This window comes from Mustela nivalis (genome assembly GCF_964662115.1).
Source record: "Mustela nivalis genome assembly, chromosome: 1".
Taxonomy (NCBI): Eukaryota; Metazoa; Chordata; class Mammalia; order Carnivora; family Mustelidae; genus Mustela; species Mustela nivalis.
In genome coordinates, this window is record NC_139020.1 from 9,650,705 (window position 1) to 9,677,690 (window position 26,986).

At 44.5% G+C, this 26,986-nt stretch overlaps 1 protein-coding gene, 1 long non-coding RNA gene and 1 pseudogene across 16 annotated transcripts in view; 1 reads left to right on the plus strand and 2 right to left on the minus strand.

Annotated features, from left to right (window-relative positions):
* RUNX1 (RUNX family transcription factor 1) overlaps positions 1-26,986 on the plus strand; it is a 264,361-nt gene that overhangs the window by 33,386 nt on the left and 203,989 nt on the right. The gene's annotated exons all lie outside the window — the stretch shown is intronic.
* LOC309860760 lies at positions 22,766-24,161 on the minus strand. The gene is made up of 2 exons (XR_014309611.1): positions 23,967-24,161; positions 22,766-23,760 (listed from the first exon to the last, which is right to left on the minus strand). It is a non-coding gene; the product is annotated as an uncharacterized lncRNA (long non-coding RNA).
* Positions 24,581-25,250, minus strand: LOC309860725 (large ribosomal subunit protein uL22 pseudogene; annotated as a pseudogene). Its single transcript has one exon. The product of its transcript is annotated as a large ribosomal subunit protein uL22 pseudogene (transcript).

Genomic DNA, 26,986 nt, shown 5'->3' on the forward strand with positions numbered 1-26,986 from the left:
ACAACCTGAAATCATGACCTGAGCCAAAATAGTCAGAAGTTTAATTTCGACTGTGCCACCCAGGTGCCCTGACTGGATTGTGCTTTAAAATGAGTACCTATATGGAGAAATAAATGCCTATACCCAAGAGAGTTTCTAATCATTGGACAGATAATAAGGTCCACTCCATTTCCCATGGGGTTATCTCTAAAACATCAAACAAAAAACAACAGAAATGATGTCCTCTGTTCTTCTATTACCGACTCAAAAAGACCTTTTCTATGGGAAAGCGAAACCATTTGTCTCCTGTCCAAAAAAAAAAAGAACAAATGGAGAACCAGAAAAAGTTTGGTACATAACGTGCAGAAGATTTGTCCGTAGGGTCTCTGTTTTGCCTTTCTCGGTAAAGTCTCAGGGAGCTGAGTGGACACACAAACTGACCCTTGGAAGGCTAGCCCAGGGCACCTGGCATCTTTCTGCATACCTCTCAATTTAGGGGAAAATGTTCCTCAGTGAACTACTGGGCAGTTGATGTTGCATATATGTGTTCCCCATTCTACTAGGAGACCATCTGCATCCATCGAACAACTGTTGTATCTTGTGCTCCTGACCACCACTGACCATTCCCCCAAAGCCTGTCTGCACCTAAATCTCCCTCAGCCAGGCCTGAACCCCAGTCACGTGGACACACCCAGCTTTGCCCACAGCCACGTCTGCACCTAGAAGGGATCCTGTCAAGGCTGGCCCCCATCCTTTGTTCCATTCAGGAACGCTTCTTAGTGGATTCTCTGTCCAAATAAATGCCTTCTTATATTTGTAATTTCCTTCTGTTCCTTAAGGTTTGTTCCCATGCTTCCTTTCCCATGGATCTGCAAATTCAGTCCCCTTTTTCATTTATTTAGACCATATATCAGGAACTTCTTCTTAGACTAGCCTTTTCTCATTACTTTTCCCATTTTCTTCACCATGCTTATCGCCTTCAGAGATCTTAAATCAGTGGTTCTTAACTAGATGGAGAGGGTGCGAGGCAAGGGGTAAGGTAGCCCCTGGGGCACATTTTCAATTGTCACAGTTTGTGGGGGGACAGAAGTGCGCAGGCATCAAGCAGGTTGAGGCAAAAGTGCTACCACGTACCTTACAACACAGAAGACAGTCCTCCCCACCAGAGAATGATCAGGCCCCAAATGTAAATATCTACAACCTGAGAAATCCAGCCTTGTATTATCACCTTGTATTATCAGGGTTATGGCTGCAGAGATATATTTTTGTCTTTATTCCCTCTTGGTGTTTTACTTTCTGGAAATTGGGGACCCTCCTCCCTGAAACTGGAGAGACAGTTAGGCATGTCTTCAGAGGACAAGTACCTATGGAAAGGTAGATTTAGAAGGTCTTAAAAATTATGGTCACAGAGGTCGTCTGGGGATCCCAAGGATTTTTTACTGTTTGGTATCTCCTATAAGCACATCGATATTATAAAAGAGGATCTGAATCTCTTTACTATATGGAGGAGGAAGCTATCACCTTAAACAGATGTTCTGAAGACTAGAGTAAGGACTTTGAGTATCAGAGGAAAAGGAAGAAGACAGATAAGAGACAAGAGAACCAGCATGAAGAACAAGCCCAGAGACAGCATTTAGAGACACCAGATCACAGGCTGGGGAGAGAAGATAAGGAGGAGCCAGGAGTCCTAGAAGCAGTGTTTGGGGGCACCTCCACACCAGTCAGGACAGCGACCAGATGGCCCACAGGGATGTGCCTAAAACGGAAGGGATTCTTACTGAGTCCAAAGATTCCCTTAAGGGAGAAGTTAAGGGTTAGAGGGCAACAGTGGGCAAGTGATTGAGATGCAGTGAAGGTGCCTGAGGCAAGGAATAGCCAGGAACACCAGAAAGCATTCCTCCAGAAAGCATACTTGAGCTGCAGGGCAGGGCATTATGGGTCACAGGTTCCTACTGTGTGTTAGGTTGCCAGGTGGTCTCCATACATTAACCCACCTGCCTCCCAAAGCCTTATGAGCAAGTATTCTGATGTTGAGTTTGAAAGTAAAAACATGGAGGCTCAGAGATAACAAAAATAAGAATTTAGAATTCAAAAAGGCTAGGAAAGAAAGCCAAGGTTGTAGGAGCAGTAATCCTAGCTATGTCAGGATTAAAGGTGAGGTGTATTTATTGCTAAATCATTAATACACTACAATGCTTTTATTCTGTTTAGTTATATGCAATGCATGAAATTTCCTCTAATTTGAGCTCAAAGTAGGCTGTTCAGCTGACCACCAACTGCCACAAAAGGAAGGAGGGAGGTTGGCTGGAGCACGGGATACAGTGGGGAGAGGCCACCCAAGAAATCCACCCCTGAGGGATGAGTGTGAAAAACAAACATCTATCCTTTGGTTCCTAGATATGATCATCTGGATTTCAAGTAAAGCAGAAATTATATTTAGCAAAAAGAAAATCTTTCTCCACTTCATAGGGCAAGCACATGAGTCAGGGGTTCACACTCCCTTTCCCCCACTCTCTCTGTGTCTTTCATGAACCATATAACCAGGTTCTCAACCCTACCGTCACCACTCCCGTTCCCCTTCCCAGTCTCTTCTGATCCCAGAGCTACAGGGTGCCTGGTTAATCACACTGTGTAAAACATGTTAGCAATGACCCATCACAAATGTACTGAATGGTTGATACACTCATGACCATGTGTTACAGAAGATGGCCTAGAAGACAAAGATGATATGGCATGGGATAGCCCTCGAGGAACTTACTGTCTAGTAAAGGAGGCAAAGCCCAAGCAGGAGAAATAGTCAGTGAACAACACGGTCATTGAACAGCACAGTGTAGATGTAAGAAGCATCACAAACCAGGAAGATGACTGGTTGCTGAATGAGAAGCAGCGATCTGAGGAGGCCCCCGAGAAGAGGTTGTCTTATCCAGGGCTGAGAAAAACAGAGGAGATGACATGAATGAGATGGCCAGTCGAGCTGGTTCAAGAGATGCTCACGGGCAATGAAGAGACGGCACCAGTTCACTAGCGAGCAGCAAAATTGGAGCCAGATCTTTGAATGCTGAGGCGAGGAGGCTGGACTTGAGCTTGCTACCCAGAGGATTCTAAACTTGACCCTACACAAGAATCCCCTGCAGGGTCTGTTAAAATGCAGATCCTTGAGCCTCTCCTGGTATCTCAGGAGGGCCCAGGAATCTGCATTTTAAAAGCCCTGTAACCTTGGCGGGACTCTGAGAAACGCTCGGTAACAGGAAGCCTTTGACTGGTTTTGATGAAGTCAAAACAGAATCTTCATGAAATTTCAGGGTTTGGCAAAATTTAGCAGAACCTATTCCTATATCTGACAGCTTGTACCTCCTCTGGAGGGACTTATTCGTTGAGATGGCGCATCTTCTTGTGATTTTTTCCTCACATCCTATGGATTTTTCTAGTCTGGTGTCTCAGAGCTGAGATCATACTTTCCGCTTATTATATATGACTCAAAAACATATATTTCAAAGTGTATGCTATAGGATTCTAAAGTTTGTGTGAGATCAAGTTGGGTCTAGAATACTTAAATATGGGCTCCAAATTCTATACTGTTGCCCCAAACTCTACAGCTCATGAAAAAGCTGTGGCGTTGTGGGAATTCTAACAGTGAGATTCAAATGTCTTCCTCACCAGGAAGACCCTGACTGTCTGGGGTTTTTTTGTGTGTGTTAGTTTTTATTTATCTGTCACATGCTACCTCTTCCCCACCACCTTTGGGCTCAGAAAGTAACCTAGACTCTCCTGAGCCCCTGAAGGTGTTCCCAATTGGGAGGTTAAAAATCCCTTAACTTGTTCAAATTTTCATTCCCTCTGGAGCAGAAAGGAGTTTCCTTTTCCACCAGCAAGGCGGCTAGTGTTAAACCAGAGCCACGGGAATAAGTACAGCTTGCCTGAAATACTTGGGGGCATCCATTAGGATACGCTCTAATGTGGAATCCTGTGCTTGAGGCTTGTAGGCTCTACAGAGAAATATATGGAGAATGATCGGACAGGAATCTCTCAAAGCCTTGCTATCATTCAGAATGTGGGCTTCAGACCAGCAACATCAACATTGCCTGGAGACTTGGTGGAAGTGCAGGATTTCAGGCCCCAGCCCAGACCTGCTGAATCAGACTACATTTTCACAAAAGCCACGAGGCGGGGATTGGGATACACATTCAAGTTTGAGGAGCATTATCCTAAATCTCCAACCTGCGCACCCCGCACCCATGATTGGGTCTCTCTGTCTCCCAAGATTCTTGCAAAGAGGGAGCCCTGTAATCAGTTTCAAGGCGTTGGGTGGGAAACGGGGTTTCACTGGCTCCAGCTTCCTCGCCCTTCTTGGTGCTCTCCCAGGGGCTGCACCTGCAGGGCTGTCGCTTCTCTGGGAAGCTTCTTGACACAGACCCCCCCTCAACCCCCCCACCTCCCGCCTTGCTTCTAGGGTGGGGCTGTACTACCTCTTTTCTCTCTATGAGCCTGGGATGCTGACAGCCTCAGATGGAGGCATCCTGTTTGTCGAAAAATAAACCGGCAGTTAAAGCAGGGTTGCGAGAGCGAGAAAACCACAGGCCTGCGCGCCGCTGATAACGCGGGCAGGCAGCTTTTGCAGAAGTTCCGTCCCTGCAGTGCACAGTGCACCAGGACCCGCGCCACCGCCTCCCTTCCTGTGTTGGCCGTTCGAGTCCCCGCCAGTTTCTGACTGTTGCTTTCTACGCTGCTCTTTCAGTTACTTTACCTATTGCTTTTTCTCAAGGATCCCCTTAATGCTGCTTGGGGCCCAAGCACCGGCTGATGACGCCCTGGGCGGATCCGCGCAGATTCCGGGCGGGTGTGGGGCTGAAATTTACGAGCTGTCAGAAAAATGACAGCGTTGAGGAGGTGAAGTTGCTTTCTCTTCTGCAGTATGTAATGTTTTGACCTGGCTTTCAGAAGAAAAGAAAATCAAAAAGTAATCCAGATGAGACCAGTAATACCAAAATCTTGTGTAAAAGGAACCCCAAAGTCCAATATCCAGATTGTTTTCTTTCTTGGAGTAAATTGACCTGGCCTGATTCCATGCGGTGAATAACTAATTACCAATCTTCCCCTTTTGGGGGATATTAAAAGCTCTTTCCCCATTTGCCTGTTATCAGATAAGCAAAGCAGATGAGAAGTCAGTGGGTAACCACAGGTACAACCACAATATTCACTGGAAACCAAAAGACTTGACCCTCCAAGGCAAAGGGTGTAATTGAGAATTAACCTGAAAATAGTTTCACACAAGCTATAAAACTCTGTGTTCTCAAATCAGTAATACAGACTTCTCTGTGCATAAAAAGAACACCCCCCCCCAATACACACATACACAAATCTCTCCAATCACAAATAATGATTCCTATTGGCATTGACTCAGCGCATAGCAGGAAGGGGCCACTGTGCGTCAGAGGGGTCCTGGTCATTGCTGGGGGCTGTCTAGCCATACTAAGATTCTCTTCCTGAAGTTTCAAACTTGCTTCTGTTCTTCTTCTTTGTCCAAAAACACAGGGTAGAAACAAACCATACACATCCCCTTAACCTTCCTGTGTTCATCATGAATAACCACCCTGGGGGGGGAATAAGAATTGACCTTATTTTTTAAGGATTTCTAGAGAGACGTATCATTTTCCCATTTCCTCCCTTAGAAACTTCTTCAAATTTGTTAATTTTCCTGTCAAGCAGTTCCTTCTGGGAAACCGCTCCTCACACTCTGCTTCGCAAGCCTGTCCTCCTGTTTCTGTGACTGTTGATTCTTTATCTCATGCAGGCCTCTTGTTGAATTGCCATGTTCTCCTAATTAAAGTTGCTTTGCTGGGGACGCCTGGGTGGCTCAGTTGGTTGAGCAGCTGCCTTCGGCTCGGGGCATGATCCCAGCGTCCTGGGATTGAGTCCCACATCAGGCTCCTTGCTCGGCAGGGAGCCTGCTTCTCCCTCTGCCTCTGCCTGCCGTTCTGTCTGCCTGTGCACTTGCTCTCTCTCTCTCTCTGATAAATAAATTTAAAAAATAAAAATTAAAAAAAAAATAAAGTTGCTTTGTTGGAGCCAAATAAATAAAAGGCCCCATACTTTTGGGCTAATCCAGATAAAGATTCAAATAATAAAGAACTCAATTTTATGATGAAATGAAGGAGTGAAAACTCAAGTCAAAGGATGTTTCATTCTTAGGCAAGAAGGAGAGGATGAGCCAAGGCCAGCACGAGCCAGATATGAACAGTGAAGTTCGCAGTCGATTGGGACCACAGGCTGCCTTGTAAGACTGGTATAGAATAGCATGGAAAGTTCCGTGGGAGGACGCGCCACTCAGCTGGTGGAGGGCAAGGCTGCGGAGAGCTTTGAATGCACTTAAGAAGGAAATTTCTGTCGTGGACAATTGCTCAAATTGATGCATGATTATTTTCATGACCTTGCAGACCTCATTGAAATGTCCTCTATGAACGACTTTCTCATTTAACCGTGATCATAAATAAATGAATGAAAAGATGATGAATAGAAAATAATAAACCTCGTTTTAATTATATGTTCCTGAATTTGCACATCTGTAATTGCAGGGTCCTTCAAAGTAGTTCTCTGCACAAATCTGCCCGCATTTCAACAGCTTCACAATCACTTTAGGTGTTCTTTGGAGGTGCTCTTTTGAAACGACTTTAGTGGTCAGTTTGTGGGCTCAACAAGTAAAACAGACTCCTGACTTTGAGATCTCACTTGGTTTTTGACCAAGGTAACGTCTTACCAGGATTCATTATTCTTATTTATCACTGGTCTTGGTCTTCAATGGCTCCGGCTGCTTCTAAAAACCAACTCTATTGCTGATGTTGTTGCAGACATCAGGATTATTTCAAAGACTATGCTCCACCCTATAGTGCTCTTCTGAACAAGGAATTGCAACAAGATGCTGAGAATTTCAGCATTACCAGAAAATGAGGCAAAATTGCAAATCCACCTACAATATCTTACACAGGGTTTAAAAAGTCATCATCAAGTTACAGCAATCCCTGGTTCAAAACAAACAAACAAACAAAAAAACCAAAAACGGGCAAACAAACAAATGAAAACAACTGACCTGATGTCATGATGTAGCATCATTACCTTTAGGTCAGGTGTTCTGCGTAAGCGGTGAACGGATTCTTGAAAAACTGATTTCTTTGAAAAGCTAAAAGAATGGGGCACCTGGGCGGCTCAGTTATTAAGCATCCGCCTTCAGCTCAGGCCATGATCCTGGAGTCTTGGCATCCAACACCGCACCAGCCCCACATCCAGCCCCTCACCCAGCCCCTCATCAGGCTCCCTGCTCATGAGGAAGCCTGATTCTCCCTCTCCCGATCTCCCTGCTTGTGTTCCCTCTCTCACTATCTCTCCATCTGTCAAATAAATAAATAAAATCTTAAAAAAAAAAAAAAGGAAAAGTTAAAAGAAGAAAATGCAGGAAGTAAGTTATAATTCTGTAAAGTCTTTTGGGAAATGCTAAGAGATCTACTTTTACCTCACACGTGCTCTAATTGTTCATAGCAGACAAATAAATACATTGTGTTATAGCAGGATGTCCGTTTGGCTACTGTAATTGAGAGATTCCAAATTATTGGGGCTTAAACTGTAAAAGTGTGCTCCTCTCTCTTGGAGAGTCTGGGGAGGCTGGTGTGGCATTGTCATAAACACAAGGAATGATGATGATCTACCCTCCACAAGGCCTGGCCATTACCTCATGGTTCAAAGTGGCTGCTCCAGACCCCAGTACCATGTCCGCCTTCTAGCCAGCCAGAGGAGACAATACAAAATGGGAAGATCCGCTATTTCCCTTTATTGCAGGCTTGAAATTTGCCCACAACCCTCCTTCTGGAAGGCCATTGACCAGAAATTAAACAACACGAGAGTCTGTCTCATGTCCCTGGTTGTCAGGGAAGCTAGGGAATGTAGTCTCTTGCTATGCAGCCATGTGCCAAATTATTTTTTTTAGTTTTTATATAAATCACAAATTTTAATTAATTATAAATTAATAAATTTTTATTTTTATACAATTATATTTATATATATGTTTAACATAAGTATACAAAATTATAAAATATGTTTAATATAAATATATTTGATATATTCAATATAATCTATAATAAAACATTTGATGCAGTATGTAATCATATTAATATATGAAATATAATCTACCAATATTAATTATAACATGATAGAAACAAATTAATGATAAATTACAAATATATTACCTACTATATTCAAATGATAATTATGCCTTTTGTTAATATAATATGCAAAATATATATCACCTAACATAAAAATATATGATTAATTTATTCATTATATATAAATAATGTGTATTTCATAAGGTATTAAGTATATATTATAATATTTTATTTTCTATAGATATTATCCCCATGTACAAAAGAATGTGTTTTCCCTGTGTACATACAGGACCCTCTGGTTGCCGCAGATACTCACCTGGTTCTCACTCCTGGTCTGTCCTTGGTCCTGTGCACTCCTCAGCAGTCCCGTGGGGACCAAGCCGCGCCGCCCCTGTTTCCCAGCACCATCCCCCTACCTTTTCCTTCTACTTGGGCCCCATCCCATCAGTATCTAGATGCATTTGCGCATGGGGAGTGACCAGGAGAGAAAGCAGGGCTGCTGGGCTGGGCCACAAAGTGCAGAGAGGCCCCGCTCTGGCCCCAGACCCCTCAGGTCAGCTGGAAATACTTGAGTGCCCTTGGCCTCTCTGTGGGAAGGGGAGCCCATCCCTTGCAACCCACCCTGCTTGCCGAGCAGCTGCCCACCAGCCTGATCTGCCCTGAGAGAGGTAGAGAATTACAGGAGAAGTGGTACAATTTGGGGGTGAAGACCTGCCTCCTCTTCCTCCAGCAAGGACACAGGAGTTTTAAACATTTCACGTTTGCTTGATCTCCAATGAGTGGATGGTTCAGTTTCAGGATTTTTGTAGACTGGTCGTTAAACACAGCCATCATTCAAGATGAGATTGTTTATACAATAGAGCTCAACTGATGATTTTACAACAAAGGTAATAAATACCAGAAACCCATCATGGCCTAATTATTCTTCTGTGGTTTAATGATCTATGTTCTTGGGTTTGTTTTTTTTTTTAAAGATTTTTATTTATCTGACAGAGAGAGATCACAATAGGCAGAGAGGCAGGCAGGCAGAGAGAGAGGAGGAGGAAGCAGGCTCCCCACTGAGCAGAGAGCCCGATGCGGGGCTCCATCCCAGGACCCTGAGATCATGACCTGAGCCGAAAGCAGAGGCTTTAACCCACTGAGCCACCCAGGCGCCCCTGTTCTTGGGGTTTTTTCTGCCTGTTGTCTCTAAATGGTGGCAACACCATATCACCAAGAGCTGCTGTGGTTGGAAATGTATGGGTCAGTAGTGATGGTCGAAATCTGCAAGTGTGATCTCGAGGTCTTTTGTGCAGGAGAGATGGCTTCAAAACTTCCCCAAGCCCCCACTGGTTTAAGGCTAGGAAGGAGCCAACTCCTGAGGCTCTGACATCAATTACATGTCAGGCCATCCCAGGTGGGGCCAGTTGGGGGGCTGACAGGCTCCATCAAAAGCAAGATCAAGAAGGAGCCCCTCCTGCACCCCTATTCTATCCCTTGCCACCCCCTGAGTGTACACACCTAGTACAAACTCTTCAACTCTATCCTGATCAAAGACAAGCCACATCCCTTTCCATAAAGCCTCTAGTAAACCACGGAGCCACCAAGAAGTTCCCTGAAGGAAAGTTACTTTTATCTACATTCCCTGTCAGCTATTGGTTAACTTCTGCCCAGTTTGGGTTAGACAATGGAACACCCCCCCACCAACGCCCCAGTGAGCTGCTTATGAGAAGTAGGTTAACAGTGTTACAGAAAAACATGACGCACATGGTTCCGAGTACTTTGCAAAGAATAATTCAAGTAATCCTCAGAATGATCCTTCTATGCTAGATGTTACTGTTAGTCCCATTTTACAGATGAGTATACTGAGGCATCATGTGGTGCCCAAAGTCTCAAGTTCCAACTCAGACCGTCTGAATCCAGGGTTCAAGTCCACTTTGCCTGTGTCTAGCCCCAGACCCAAGGACAAAGTACCCAGTGGGCTCTGCCTTACATGGAATTTTCTCTTGACCAAAAACTGTGGCTGCCTGTGCTCCAGACCCCCCTGAAGGCACTCCCCCGTGCCATGGCCACCACCAGCCTTGAAGGGAAAGCGGGAGGCCTCAGGCTACACAGTGGACTCATTCCCCACACCCATCCAGATCTAAGGAAGCTTTCTGAGGAGTCAGAGACAAGACGGATCCCCATTTTGTGGAAGGGAGTAGCAGGAGGAATGAGTGGCCCCTACCATCCTCTTCAAAGGCCACTCATGGAACCTTGGGTCAGAACCTTCCATGAGCTTCATAGAAACAAAGTCCTCCTTTAAGAGTCCTAGATCAATTGTATTTTCAAAAAGGAGTCACTATTTCAAGGGCATAATTTAAGGCATCCACAGTCTCAATTAATTGGGTTACTTAATTTTTTTAAACCATGTTTTCCACCCACATGCCAGCCCAACCCACAGTTCCTGATGTACTCTGAGACAGAGACAGACCATGGGGTGAGAGGAAGAAGTCGGGGCGCTGGTAGGTGACACTGGCAGCTTCCTCTTCTCCATCCTCAAGACAGCAGCAAGGCTAAGAAATCCACCAAGGCCAAGGGCCCACATTTTCTCTGTATAACCAACTCCCCCCATCCCGTGCCGCCCCACGCAGCACTGTGGACTTTAACTTTCTCCCTCCGGTTCTGGTCTCTGAGGCCCTCAGTCCGTGCTTGCTTTGCCATCTCACTAGAGAACTTAAGGAACATCCCTCAGAAACGGGACTCAGTCAGTCATTCTTTGGGTGCCACTTTCTAAATGAGGGCAAACCAAACCCAAACCCAAAACCTCTGTGTTTTCTACCCCATGCCATATCAGCTCAGGATCCGTCTCTGCAGTTAAATGTCTGATCTATGATGACATACGTCCAAGAGATCATTCTGTGTGTCCAGGCTCTGGCAGTATAGGTCTGGAGGACAAAAACTTTTTACAGAGAAAGACACATTTATGCCAATTCTCTTTAAAAGCCACTGGCCACTCTTAAGGCCTTAGAGAATAATCCTTTTTTCAGTTTTTTCTTTGCTCTATCTATAGTGTTGAGTCATCTAGGGGAAGAGCATGACTTGCTTTCAAGTTTTCCATGTTTGAAAAATCTCAAAGTAGGAGACCCTAGGGTCTCAGACAAGCCCCGGTATATCTAAGATGGAGCAAACAGCCCATTACTGGCTCACAGTTCCCTACTTTGTCATGGAAATGACATCTTCCTGGATAGCAGTCCTCTGCTAGAATTCCAGTTGCATGCAGGAGGAAGCTGGTGCTGGGTGCCAACAAATGAGCAAGTGAGCTTCCTGGTGAGTCCTGTATGCAAAGAGCAACATTAACTGTCCCTTTGTTCTGGCAATGCCCTTGGCTTCTATAGGTTTGGGTTTATGATTAACCAGACAAGAGGCTGGCTGGCAGTGGTCAACCTCCCTTCCTTGGATCAGTGCTGAGAATAAGATCTTACTTATTTTTCTAGGGTGTGAGGGTATGCCATATAATCCCATATGACCTACCAAGGCCCAGGGATTCAAGGAATTTTATTGTATTTACTTACTGCAATCCCAAGGGCTTGATCTCATGACCCTGAGATCATGACCTGAGCAGAAATCAAGAGTCAGACATTTAACGGACTGCACCACCCATGAGCCCCATGTAGGTTGACAATCTTATACTGGGCCTCTTGCAGACACAAAAGGGGATGAGGTAGCTTTTGCCCCCAAGAGTTCCAGGACCGCTGAAGACTAAAGACAGATGCACAGGGAATAACATTCTCAAACCACATAGGACTGAACAATATACACCTTAATGCTGGAGCATTAGTCCAGGCCAATCTAAGCCAGTTAGTAAGACTTCATCCTCAAGCCAGTGGAGATCTATGGAGACTCTGAGCTAGGGTCTCATCCTGGTGAAATTATCCCCTGCTTCCTCTCAAATGCTAAAGCAAATCAAGCTGCCTTTATTCAGACAACAGAAGTTAGCTAAGGGTCCTTGGAAAGTCAGCTCTGGGCTAAGTCCTGGGGCCCCCAAACAGAAAGATAATCCCCTGTCCCTTAGGGGCCCTTGGTCTCATGAAATTTACTATAGATAGTTGAGCAGGTTGAGCACTGCACAAAGACAACAAGTTGAGGGGCCAGTGGAGGCTGAAATCCAGTCTAGGTTCCACTTGCCAAATCTAATGTCACAGCATGGGGTATGACCACCTAGAGGATGAGGTGCCTTCTCCAAAGAAAGGGATCATCTATTCACCAAGGTGTACATCCACAGACCTACATATGCCTAGAGTGGCTTTATCTGGTCTCCACACTCAGTAGTAATTAGGACAATATCAGATCACCTTAATATCAAATTACTCACCAGTCTGCTGAAAACTAATCTTAGAGGAAATTACTTTTTTCATGATATAAATGTTAGTTTGCTGCAGGGAGGAACTTTTTTCATGATATAAATGTTAATTTGCTAGGGTTTTCCCAGCAAAGTGCCACAGCCTGAGAGACTCAAACAGTGGAAACGTATTGTCTCCCAGTTCTAGAAACCAAAAGTCCAAAATCAAGGTATCAGCCAGGGTTAGTTCCTTCCCAGGGCTGTGAGGGAAGCATCTGGTCCAGAATTTTGTCCTTCGCTTACAAATGATTATCCTCTCCCTGTGTCTGCACACCGTCTTCCCTCTCCATGTGCCTACGTCCAGATTTACACTTTTTATGAGGACATGAGTTATGCCAGATTAGGACGCACCCTAATGACTTCATTTTAATTTGATTACCTCTGCAAAGACCCTATCTCCAATGGAGAACACACTGTAGGGAACTGGGTGTTGAAACACCAACATATGAATTTAGGAGGGGACACAATTCAGCCCATAACAATATACTATAATATCCATATGATTCATTTGACTTAATAGAGCTATTCCATATCTGGGCTTTGTGGGTCACCCCCCAGGCCCCGGTCCACTCCTGCAGCCTCCTTTAGAAGGGAAGCAGCATCCTAGGTGAGCAAAGAAGCAGGGTCTGTCTGGGCCTCTCACTTGTTTAAGCTCCTAGGGACTGGGTCTGTCTCTTCATTTTTGTGTGAGTATAATCTGCTTGCCAGGGTGTGAATTCAGAGTCCTGAAGTCCTGCCAGCCCTCCCAGATCAAGTGGACAATTCCATGGTGTATGTAGGTCCTCCATTCTTTAGCTAAAGAATTTATTTAAAAATTTAAAAAAATAATAAAGGCTTTTTTTTTTTTTTTTGGTCAGAGAGAGAGCACAAGCAGGGGGAGCTGCAGGCAGAGGGAGAAGCAGGCTCCCTGCTGAGCAATGAGCCTGATGTGGGACTCAATCCGAGGACCCTGGAATCCTGACCTGAGCTGAAGGCAGACTCTTAACTGACTGAACCATCCAGGCATTTCTAGCCAAAGATTTTAATTCTCTGTCTGGAAGGGTTGTTGGTCACTGGTACCCAGTGGGAAGAGATTGAAAATCCTTTCCTGAGAGCTGGTGTGATAAAAGTGAATTAGAGAGATGGGGCACCTGGGTGGCTCAGTGGGTTAAAGCCTCTCCTTCAGCTCGGGTCATGATCCCAGGGTCCTGGGACCGAGCCCCACATCAGGCTCTCTGCTCAGCATGGAGCCTGCTTCCCTTTCTCTCTCTCTGCCTGCCTCTTTGTCTACTTGTGATCTCTGTCTGTCAAATAAATAATTTTTTTTTAAAGTGAATTAGAGAACATAGGACTTTGAGAAAGACTGATAACACAGACCCTGCAATGTCTGTAGTCCCCCCAAATACAGACCCACAGCTAGTCACAGCAGGACAGACTTCAGGGACTCCCTCATTCCCTGCCTTTTTTAAAGATGAGCACCTTCTGGCCCAGAGGGGTGAAGTAACTTGCCCAAAACCGCACAGGACAGTATGAATATTAGACATGAGGCATCTTCATTCCTAATTCAGTCCTCTTGGATGCTCTTAGATTTTCTGACTGTTTCAGGCCTCGACGGAAGTGAGCCCAAACCCTAACCTGCTAATCATCTGCAAATGGATGACTTCTAGGTCTCACTCCTCATCATCCAGGCTCCTTTGCTCGCCCAGGGCTCCCTCACCCGCTCGGCATTCTGTCCTTCATCCCTGCCCAGTGCCTCCCAAGCTTTTGCAGACTGAAGCTTAGATTTCACTAGGGAACAAAAGCCTTCACCCCCAACCCAAGGCGTTTCTCATCCTAAGCAAGTGGGGAAAGTCTGATTCCAGGGAAAGGTAGGCTTGGTGCCCTGGACTTTCGGGCCTCCTAAATTCCAGTGAGCCCCACTTAGTCTGGGGAGACCGTCTCCATTACTGCTTCCCATCACTCCCCTGTTTCCATGTAAATCCCTGCCCTCCTGACCATCACTCAGCGTTCTCCGAGTTTCACCGCACTCCTCTCTATCCCAAGGCCATGGGGACACACATACACACACACACACACACACACACACACAGGAAAAACGTGCACAGGCTCTAAGGCCCAGAGATTTGGATGAGCCGACTCATACGGCTGCTAACTTATTTCCCCACAGCATGAAGCCATGAAGGAGAAAGAATGGGCACCTGGGGGCAAACACTGGGTGGCTCCCCCAGGGCTCCTGTCTTAGCCCCTTTCTGCCTGCACACTCCTGGCCCCAGAGAAGGCTTTATGAGGTGACCACGCTGGGAAGATTAGGACTGCTTTGTTGAGATAGTCCATAGCTCCTTGGTAGGGGTGGACTGATCTCACTAACCTTAGTGAGATCAATCCCAAGCCCTGGGCAAGAAGACTGCTTGCATCATAGCCCACTAACCTCCCAAGAACCCCATGGGGAAGGTGTTATTCCCATCCTAGAGAAGCCATAACCAAGGTTCAGGGAGGCGAACAGATCAGCCAAGGTGGAGAACTGAACAGATCAGCCAAGGCGGAGAACTGTTTAGTAACACCACACAGAGTTAAGCCTCAGGCTTCCTGGCCCCAGCACCACGCTGTTTCACGCCACGCTGTGCAGCCCTGTGGCAATTACAGAAATCATCACGTTCACATTAGGTTAACTTTGTTGCGAGTTTTATTTGATTACAGTAGTATACTCGCTACATGGTGGTTCAGGCGTCAGAACTGCTCAAGCAGCCCAGTCACCTAGTCACAGCTCTGGAAACTGGCCAAGAGCCCTCCGGTGGGACAGAGATGGGGCTGGGTCGCTGGGCACATGGGCTTCTGTTTCCTGACTTTGGCAGAGGTCTTGGGTGTGGATTGACTATATGCCCATCATGCTTCCTCTGCAGCACGATGTGGCCTTGTCTTCTCGGGCCACCCCACCTACTTCTGCTCCTTGAAGTGACTGATCTGGGGTGAATGTGGCAGGATGTACCCAGTTCATTGCAAACAGCGTCTGTCCTGAGGAGCACTGATGAGTCAGTTATTTGGAACTGAAATAAAGTTTTCTATTAAAATGAGGTTATACGTGGGAATTGGGTTTATGAGACAGCCCCTATCCGATGCCACTGAAGATGCCCGTCCTACAGTGGAGGGGCCGTGTGCTGGAGGAGGAAGGAGTGGCAGCCACTCCCTTACTTGAACACAGACAAATCGTAAAATGGGTACAGGCTGGCTCTCCCCTCCTCTTTCTTCTTCTGTGCTTCTCTTGCTGACTGTGCTCCCCTCCCTGGGGCTTTCTGGGTGTCCCAACCCCCATCCTGGCCACCCAAAGGAAGCCACATCCCAGAATGTCCTACTGCCCTCACCATGTCCAGTCAAGAGGTTGCTTGCAGCCTCCATTAATGGACAGGTTTGGACAAGCCTGCCTGTACACAGGAGTATTTCTCCTTCCAAGTGGTCCCTCTGGAAATGTGCACATTCCTTCCAGTAAGGAAATCTTCATGGCCAAGGAAAGCACACCTCACCATGGTATTGTGTTTCATCTCAGTTCTGCAACTAGTTACCTTTGCGGGTCTGGCTAAGTCTCCTTATCCTCCTGGCATCATGTCTGATCCATGAGGTGAGGGCCTTCACCGAAGTGACATTTTCCCAAGAACAGTTCCAGAACATTGGTTATGAGATGCTTATGGCAGACATGTCTCTGCTGCTCCTGATGCTCCCCTCTCCTGGAAGTGCCACGGGGCCCATTAGCACCTTAAGGCTCTGAAAAGTTCTGCAACAGTGAAAACTTTCTACTTGTCTTTAACTTTGTTCCTCAAACCTCCCATCTGACAAAAAACCTTCCATTATTCTTTCTTAGTAAGCTTGTGACTACCTCATGACAAATACACACTGGGATTTGCTGAACTGATGATGTGGGAGGGCATCTCTTTTGTGATCTTCTCACTTGGAAATAAACCTCTAGAGACTATCCTCAGAGAGGTGAGGAAGAAAATCTTCTTTCAATGTCTTCTTTAAAAAGGCACAATTCACAATTCATTTGAATCTGAAAGTGGATAATAAAAAGAATTAAACAAAAGAGTTAAACAAAATGAGAAATATTGTCCACACTGTTGACGTCTTGTGGGACATGAAAGCTGCCTCTTGAGGAGCCAGGAGAAAAGTCCCTCAGTGGTCTGAGTGGCATTGATGATGCTGGTGGCACCGTGGAGTTGTCCCCAGGACTCCTCTGAAGGGAAGGCCACTCAGTGCCTGTTTGTCCCAGCACACATGAGCCCTTCAGTCAGCTAGTTGTAGGATCCACCACAGAAGGAAGCAGGAGGGACATGGAGGCCACGAAACTCTGGCCTAATGTGGGCAACAGCTAAGAATGAAATGGGACTGAAGCGAAGGTCACTCAGGAGGGACAGGTCAGATTGAGTGTCCTTGACTAACGTTTGGTTTTTGAGGTCTGTGTTCTACCACACATGGAAGGTGGGAAGGAGACAGGTGTTGGAAGGTTCGGACACTTGTTTGCTGTGTTTCCTGATTTTCATAATCCGCCTGTGGCACACACCAGAACTTGGGGTGCTGGGTCTATCTGTTACCTGTAGACCTTGACTATCCCGCTTTCCACCTGCCTGCCCTTTCCACACCCGTGCCTCTCAGCTCCCTTCCCTGGTTGCTCGCCACTTGGTCGCTCACTCCAGTTTGGCTCTAGTTCAGGAGTCCATGCCCTCTGCTCACATCCCTTAGCCATGCTCTTGCTCCTCCCATGATCTCTGTCCATTCCATGAGCATCACTACTTCCGGCTAGGGCCACACTAGCACCGCCCTTCACCACTTCCAACTCAGAAACCTGAAGTTGCTGGCAGAGCTGCCTAATGGGGCAATCATGGGTTGTGGGTTCTTGTTACTTTACCTGGAGGCAGCCTGTTCATTCCCCACCAGAAGCCGTGATAGAGCAGCGTCTCAAGAAATGTTAACAGCTGGTCTCCTCACCCCACAAGGAGGGCTAGGGCCCAATCTGTGTTTGGAGGGCAGGGATCTAGAGACCCATTGGGGAGGCTCTGATTTGCTAAAATGGATTATTGTTAGAAAAAGCATATATCTTAAAAGCCACTGGGCAAGTGTTTCCCCCCAAGGCTCTCTGGCCTTAACACTTTATGGTTCTGGCTTTTCAACACCACTGATGAGAAAGAAACCAGCCTGACTGGTCTTCAGGACTCCCCGGTGTGGGGCTAGAAGTCAGTCAGGAAGCTTGAGGCGCAGACAGGAGGAGGCTCATCACAAACGTGACTCCCCCAGACCTTCTGCAGAGGCTGGCCCACCATCTGCCCATGCCTTACCACTACCTGGAGAGGAGGCAGGTCCGTTGGCACTAAGGACCTCTCCTCCCATCCTCCACCATGTCTTATGATGCTGTCTGTGGTGAAATTTTAAGCAAATTGTAATTACTTGGGCTGGACTGTGGACAGCAAATGGAGTTTAACATTTTCACCTTTGCAGATGGGTTTGAGGATGATTTAACTCAGGTTTCTAGCAAGGACCCTTTGTTTCTGGTTTTCCCCAGCATAGTAAAACCTCCATTAAGTAGAAAATTCAGGAAAAGAAGTGGCTAGCAAATCAAATCATACCATTGACTTGACCTTGACCAGAAAACTTCTTTTGATTCTACCTTGTTATTCACCACATCTTAAGAATCTTAAGAATCAATTTCCTAAATAAGTATAAAATGCTACTATGGTTGAGGGCAATATTTTTTTTATTAAATTCTGTATCTGTTCTCATGTTTACACACTATCATGCTTGACCGTCCCAGCAAATCTTTAAAGTTAAACTGAGTGGAGATGATTAACTCATTTTATAGATAGGGAAACTGAGACCCAGTGACTTAAAATGTGCCCAAGGCTACAGAGCTGGTAAGTACAGATCCTGGACCAGAAAGAAGGTTCTCTGTCTCCTCATGGAGCCTTCTATGTCCCACAGTGCCTCCCCTGACAGCTTCATCCCCAGAGCTGATTTACCCCAGTAGAATTCAGCAGCTGCAGGAGCTTGAAATAGTAGACGGATCTGTCCAGCTCTCCGTATGAAAACTGGACCCTTTGATACCTGAGGATATAGGGGAAGGGAAGGAAAAATAAAGTGAGATGAAAACAGAGAGGGAGGCAAACCAAAGAGACTGGACTCTAGGAGATAAACAGGGTTGCTGGAGGAGAGGTGGGAAGAGGTGGGGGGCGGGGGGATGGGTGTGAAAAAGGGCACTTGATGGAATGAGCTCTGGGTGTTACATCAACTGATGAATCACTCTATGTTAACTGATTTGGATTTAAATAAAGTCTAAAAAATAATCTAAAAAAAAAAAATAAAAAAATAATCTAGTTTGTTGATGTTCAACTGACTCTGGTTGATCAAGGCACGGATTTTTATTTTTTATTATTTTATTTTTTTTGTTAGTTTCAGAGGTAGAATGTAAACCTCAAACATTTTTAAGAATTTTGATTCTGACACATTGTCCTGCAGAATGACTACCCCAGTTTACGTTCCAACTCGCCGTGCATGAAGGTGGCTCTTTTCCCCCAAATCCTTACTGTCACTGGACACTAGCTTCACTTGGCTTTATTCTATTTCGATTATAACCTATCTCCAATATGAGGGTGAAGGTCTTTAATAAATTCACATCTGATAGCCTTCACCTCTCTCTTAGCTTTTCAGAGTTCCTCCTTTATGGTGGTGCCTATTCTTTACATTTGTGAGTCTATGAAAAAGTACAGAATGAACAAAACAGTTGCTACCCAATTCAAAACTAGATTCATATGTATATTTAAAGGTGTAATGCATTAGCCTCATCTAGATGAGACTTTTTAACAAGCAAGAACCTACTCTCAAATGTGTTGCCTTTGCCTCGCTCTCACTCTGCGGTGCAAGTGTGAAAATTCATCTCTACCTGTAGAGCTCCGATGCAGTCTCATTTACTTACCAGTCCCAGTGGCTTGAAAAAAGGCAGGATGTTTTTAATGTGGATAAATGATGTAGAGGTGTATATTAACATGCACTAGGGTAATATGCTTGCAAACATGCTGCACTATGGGAATATCTATTGTGTGATCATGACAAAAACAATTATTTACATCAGGGGTCAACAAACTCTAGCCCATTGGCCAATTCTGGCCTAGCACCTGATTTTGTAAATGAAATTTGATTGGAACAGTGATGCCCACTCATTTATACATTGTCTACAACCTCTTTCTTGCTGCAAAAGCAGCACTGAGTAGTTTTGACGGAGTCAAGCCACAAAACCTAAAATATTTATTGTCTGCTCTTTACATAAAAAGTTTGCTGACCCCTGATTTATATTCTGCTTTAGCATTTGTAAAGGGTTTTCACGAGAACTACCTCCTTTATCCCTTACCTTCCTGTGAGAGCAAGCAGGCGTTACGAATCATCTCCCCTTAGAGGTGTGCAAGCGGGTCTGTCCAAGGTCAGGTTCAGTTTATATGACGAGGCACTGCAGCTTGAATTTAGATGTTTAAATCTGAAATCTGGGGTTTATAATTCCTAGATGCAAAAAGTTACTTTACTTTGTCCCTTCTATAGTCTCTCCTTAGCATCAAGTGCATGTCATTTCCTTTCCAAATTCTCCTTATGGGCTCTTTTTCTTTGGTAATAAGTATTGTCTATGATGATGGTAATGACATATGCATATAGATCCCAATCCACATGTTTATATGTGACACATGGGTTACTGGCTCTTATTAATTTGAGTCCTAGATATATTAAGGGAGAATTGACACCCCTGAAAGTAACTGCCATATGAGTTCATCCTTCTACAATGATTTGGAAACCTGAAGCATCTTCAGAAATACCTAAGGGTTACCATGTGAAAATTGATTCATTTATCATGGCCCAGAATCAAGGGTGTTAGAGTCTGTTCTGAAGCTCCACAGACCTTGTAATTCCCTTTAAAGGTGAGTTTAAAAAATAATAATAATTTCCCCTTCTAAGTGTATTAATGCCCCACTTGGTTTTCTCTCAAAATTGCATAAAAGGAAAGATAATGTAGGTGTTGGAGCTTCTGGAATGCTAATATCCTGATAAATAGGATTGTACTGGAAATTTCATCATTAACACTAAAATATAACTCTTGGAGCAAAGCACAGAGACCTATAGCCACACATGCCAACCAGTTTTTTTAACCTCACTATTAAATTTGAACCTCCTGTTAGATATGGGGATTAAGCTAACGATCATATTTACTTTAGTAAACTATTTTAAAAAACCTTAATTCAAAGTTTGTTTCTGACCAGCTACCTCCTTAATCCCATAGCACCTGCCAGAAGACATCCAATAACCCGCTCTTTAGGTCAGATGAAAACATACAAAAGAGAAAGCTTGACTGGAATGACTCATGTTACAAGCCAGCTGCTTTCCAGAATCCGTTAAGCTTTAGGGTCCAGATCTCCTTTTGTGGCTTTCTACAGACTTTATTTGAACAGAGAAATTACAACAACCCTGCCCACATAAAAGCCGAGGCAAGAAACTAGTTGGGGTAGAAAGAGTGCCCAAAATTTCATCATACTTTATAACAAAATGGCAAGGGTATCAGCAAAAATTATTTTCTGCTTCATGGTAATAAATAATCCTCTCCCCCATTTCTTACTGAAATGACGACAGTTGTACATGCTAGATTTCCATTTGATAATCCGCAGAGCATTTTTCTCCAGATGCTGACTCTCAAGGGCACTAAAACCTCATCTAGCATTCTTGGTTAGTACAGTTATCTCACCTATATTCCTCTGTATCCTTTGGTCAATACCAAGTTGAAATGGGTTCTTCTTTTCCACTTCAACCCATTGAGAGATCTACTAATCCCAATACATGACATATTCTTTGCCCATGAGAAGTAGTGTCTAGTCTAGACATTGATTTTATCACAAGTGACAATTCATGAGTCAGTAGTGGCTGTCTCAGTGACTCAGAGCTAGAAGGGGGTAGGGTAAGGAAGGATTCTCAGAAGAAAAGTTGCCAGGGATGGGGGAAGGTCTGAGAAAGTGAAGTCACCTGTTCCTCTATCCATTGATTCATTTAACAAACTTATCAACCATCGTTCTCCACCAAGAAGTATTCTAGAAGCTGGGAATAGGAAGAAATTCAAGACACCATCAAATAAAGACATTCTCATAAACAAAGGCTGTGCCTTTATTGACATGTAGAGTACTAATGTTCTAAGTTGTTGGTGTTTTGGGACTCTGTTTATGTAAACATTAGGATGGAAATGATAATGAAAAGGAGCTTAATGAACAATTAAATTTGGACATTTAAATAATTAAACATTTAAACAATTAAATAAAATAATGAACAATTAAATTCAATTAAATTTCCAGGAGTGGTTATCATTATCCCCAAATCTACAGTATTGGGTATTTTCTTTTTTTTTTCAGCATAACAGTATTCCTTGTTTTTGCACCGTACCCAGTGCTCCATGCAATCCGTGCCCTCTCTAATACCCACCACCTGGTTCCCCCAACCATCCACCTCCCGCCGCTTCAAACTCCTCAGATTGGGGGAAATTGGAAGGGGAGGTGAACCATGAGAGACTATGGACTCTGAAAAACAATCTGAGGGATATCTTCTTTTTAACTTTGCTGAGGCTTATGGAGTAATAATGCCTTGCTAGTGGTCTAACTGGGACAAGAAAACTTGAAATCAAAATATGCAATATGGTTTTCATATGCTTTGAAGCCAGAGATGAAGCAGAATTCAACTTAGTATCACCAAACAAAATTCAGTTGATCATAAACCAAGATGCTTTCCCGGAATAATTCTAATGTAGGGCTTCATTCTTGACATCATCCCTTTAGGTAATTCTGTGTGAACACTCAAAATAGACTCTTGTCTAGAATATTGAGACAAGGGTGTGATTTTTTTTAAAGATTTTATTTATTTATTTGACAGAGAGAGAGAGATCACAAGTAGGCAGAGAAGCAGGGGGAAGCAGGCTTCCTACTGAGCAGAGAGCCCGATGCGGGGCTCAATCCCAGGACCCTGAGATCATGACGTGAGCCGAAGGCAGTGGCCTAACCCACTGAGCTACCCAGGTGCCCCAATGGTGTAATTTTTAACATCTCTACAATATAAACTAATAGAACTTTTAAGCTTGGAAATGATATACACTCATATGCTCATGTTTTGCAGATGAGGAAATGAACCATAGCCATGTTAAGCTATTTGGCTCCATTCCACATTTAATTAGTGTCAACATTCTAATTCAACCTGGAAAAATAACCTAAAAAGAGTCATCCCTGAAGTAGTTAGCTTCTTCTTCTTTTTTTTTTTTTTTTTAACTCAGTAAGCTTTATTAAGTCACAAGCATATTGTGTCCCTGCTATGGGATGCAGGGTGAGGGCAGGGATGAGCAGAGCCAACTCTCATCAGCCCAGGGCATGCTACATTGAATGTGTGAACGTCCACTGTCTGCAGCTGGCCTGGCCCAATGGAGCATCTGAACTGTCTTAGTCTCCCTTATTTTTCACTGGTGAGTGTTCAGGTGTCTGGTATGCTCATATGGAAATGAAACATACCCCAGGAATATAATGAACTATAATTAACACTAAAATTGCACTGACCAGAGTGTCATTTTCTCTTTGAAGAATCAGACCAAACTTCATGGTCTTTCACTTCAGGGTTGTCTTGGTGAACAATATATAGTTGGTTTATGCACAAATATTGTTTCCTCCCTTATGGATAGACTGGTAAATGGCAGAGAAGACATTGAGCGGGTTTTATTTCAGTCTTCAAAATCACTCAGCATTGTTTTACAACCCCAGTTTAGCCCCATCAAAGCATGTGACCGGGGAGAGAAAGATCCTCCTACTGACTTTCACCAACAACTATTTGTAAGATCTCAAGAATAAAATGCATCACGGAGAGGTTCCACCCAGTAGAGTTGGCACAGGGTTAAAAGATGCAGCAGGATTTCCCTTCTGATAGATCATGTTTCCTTTTGACGCGGTTCTAAATTCTTCAGGGCCAACAGGGAGACCACCGATAATTGCCTGTAATTCAACACACACACGACCAGCTCTCCTGAAAGCCCAGCGTCAGCCTCTCCATTACAGTGAGGGGCCTCAAGGTCCTTTTCTCCCTTTATTGTCTTTCCTTTTGGATCAGTAGCTCTTTTCATGCAAGGTCCTGTTTGATGTCCTAATAAAAGTGTAATTTTATCTTTCTCCAGAAGCCTTCCTTATTCACGGCTTTAATGATCGTTCCATAATCAGTGTGGTTAGAAGAGCCGAGTCCACCTCTAGGCATCTGTCACATCTGCAATGAAGGGAAAGAGGGGATAAGTGGCAGAATAAGCTAAATTTGAAGCACATCTTGGGCTCACCATGACTGAAGTTTGATCTTGATACTAAATTTTCTTGAAATGCACATTCAACAAATATTTTGACATGCATGATTATTAGAGAGTCTCCTTACAAAGATGTGCACAACCTAATTGTTCCCTTTTTCTTTTCAAACGTTACCTTGGTCTGACCCCTCCTCATCAATCCCCATAGAATTCTCCCAGTGCAGAGCCAAAACAAGCCTGGGCAGCTGTCTTTCCAGGGGGCATGCTGAGCTCACAGTTGTCCTTGACTTAAATTTGCCCTCCTGTGTTAGCACCTTCCGAATGATTGTTGGAAATCGGGGCTAATTGTTATGAGGAAGGAGGGTCAGAAGATGAATAAGTACCACCAAATGCAAAAGAAATCCACCTCTAGGTGGAAAGAAAAATGCTCACCTGCATGATGCTAACACAGAATCAACTAGAATGTTCTATCCTGGTGTCACAATCAAAATGCTCTTAAATATGGGACGATGGATCAATTCCAGCTAGGGGAGGGTTGGGAAAACTTCCAGAGAGTGTGGACTTTAACTTTACCCTTAAGTTATATAGAACTCCCAAGGTAGATAAAAAAGGGAAGACAAGATTGGTGGCAAGAGGCAATACCGATTAAAGACTCAGGAGTAAAAGGGTGCTGAGCATGTCCATGTTAAGTAGCATGATCTGATGGTGGTGGGGAAAGGGGGGGTTGGAGGTAGTGAGGTTAACGTGGGGTGGAGCCATATCCATAAAGTAGGGCTGGTTTGTAATGGGTTTTGTTTTTTTGGTTTTTTTTGTTGTTGTTTTTTTTGTTTTTTTGTTTTTTTGCATTTATTCTGTGCAAATTTACTCCCGGGCCATAAGTTTTTGTTTCTTCAGTTTCTTCTGGGATATCTTTTTCTTCTGTGCAACCTCCTCTTCTGGTTTAGGAACAATCTGCTCTTTTTCAGTAAGGATCATCTCAATGTGGCAGGGAGAGCTCATGTATGGGTTAATGCGACCATGAGCCCTGTAAGTCCTACGCCGCATCTTGGGGGCTTTGTTCACCTGAATGTGCTCAATGATCAGAGAATCGACATCTAAACCCTTAAGTTCTCTGCGTTTTTAAGCATGTGCAGTAAAAATTCAGCACTCTTCTTGGGCCACCGACCTTGTGTCCAGCCCCACTGTTTGGCCTGGGCACACCTACCAACTCCACCATTGTAGCGACGGAATGGCACACACTGCTTCTGCAAAGTGACGTCTTTCAGATACTTGGTGGCTTTTCGGATATGCATACCCTTGATGGCCTGGGCAGTTTCACGTGTGTTCTTAAAGTGAACACGGAGATTTGAACCTCTTGACTTGCATGATTTCGTAGGGTTTTCCGGGTCAAGCGAATAGCGAACCATTTTCAGAGGTCACCCCAGGCCGCTGAGAAGAAGAGGAAGACCGGTGGCTCCTGGGAGAATTCCTGTAATGGGTTTTGAATGCCAGGTTAAAGAGCTTGGACACAGAGAAGATCAAGAATGATTTTTAAGCTAGGATATAGGCTAGCTCTGGTTTGTATTAAGACCTCACCAATATTGCTTTGAAAGTATTTGAGAGATGGTGTTTAGACTCACTGAGTTCAGATACCTTTCAAACACCCATGCAGTGGCACAAGCAACCGTGGTGCAAAGGAGAGTCTGCAGCCTGAGGAAATTCTGGGTCAAAGGCTAGAATTTATGAGTAGAGATCCAATCAGCCAATGGTATTACAATGCAGTTCTGTGGGAAGGGTATTTTCCTATAAAACCTGAGAGAAAATTCACTGGCAGGCCATAGCATCTGCCCAACTCACACTCACACAGACCCTGTCCAGAGAATGTCTACAACAGTGCTGTCTAGTGGAATACAGTGCAAGCCCACATATTTAATTCTTGATTCTCTACAATCAAGTAAGTGAAAAGAAAGACGTAAGGTGAATTTTTCTCCTATTTTCATTTAGCCATTGTAGCCAAATATTATCATTTCAACATGTATCCCATGCAAAAAATTACTGCTGTGATCATTTATATTTTTTCATATGTCTTTCATAAGATCTGGTGTATATTTTACACTTAGAGTTCAGGCCAGCCACATCTCAAGTGCTTACTAGTCACATGACCTTCAGTATGATGGAGAAAGAGCACAGGCCACGCACAATCCCTGGTCACAGCCTTTCTAAAGAACCAGGCTGGGACCTGGAAGCAAAGGATTTGCTGACGCTGCTCCATCTCCATGCTCCTATGCCCACCCTAAAAAAGAAAAGATTAATAATATAATGTCACTGACATGTACAGAATATGCATTTGCCTGGTGCAGGGCTGAGTACTTCATATATGACACCCATGACTTTGGTCTTACTGTTACCCTCATGAGGCTCAGAAAGCTGACCTCACTTGCCCAAAGTCATCCAGCAGAGCAGAGACTTAAATCCCAGTCTGGTCATCTGTAGTTGCTGGGGTCTTAGCATCTGAGCCATATATACAATTTTGTTCCCCATTTCCTAGAGGAAGGGGGTTGCAGGGAATGCTTTGGAAGGCTTGAAAGGGAGTGTGATGTAGCTTACTGGGTGGCATATCTTTCTAGTTGTGCTTCCTGAACAGGATATTGAACTCAGTTTATCTACTTGAGGCTTTTATGGAAGCAAAGCAGATTTTCCAGAAAAACGCTAAGAACATTTAATTTTTAAATCTCCAGTATTTTGAGATTGAGATTTTTAAACCTCCAGTCTCACAAGTGTGTACGTGTGTGTGTGTGTGTGTGTGTGTGTGTGTCTGTCTGTCTGTCTCCATCTGCGTCTCCCCTCTCCTGAACATAATGCACCCAACTACAAAATGCAACACCTGTTTACCGAGTGACGCTTAAGCTCCTCGACATCTAAAGAACTTGTGGCAGTCATCGATGAGACTTCTTGTCCATCTTGTCTTGGAGGATGACTGCAGATGGGGGTCAGTCTGCCAAGGATGATGTAAAATACCTCCTCAGTGTTGGAGGCCCTAAGGAAGCTCTTCCCAGCTGGGAGGATGCCAAACCAGTAAAACAGCACCCCAGGCATTCTGGCCAGGGGTGGGGGTGCTGGCCACCACACATTCCGCTTTAGCAGGGAATAACTAAACGTATCAAGGCCACAGAGCGGTCCTGTGGCACAGCAGAAAAGTCACATGACAGTGCCACC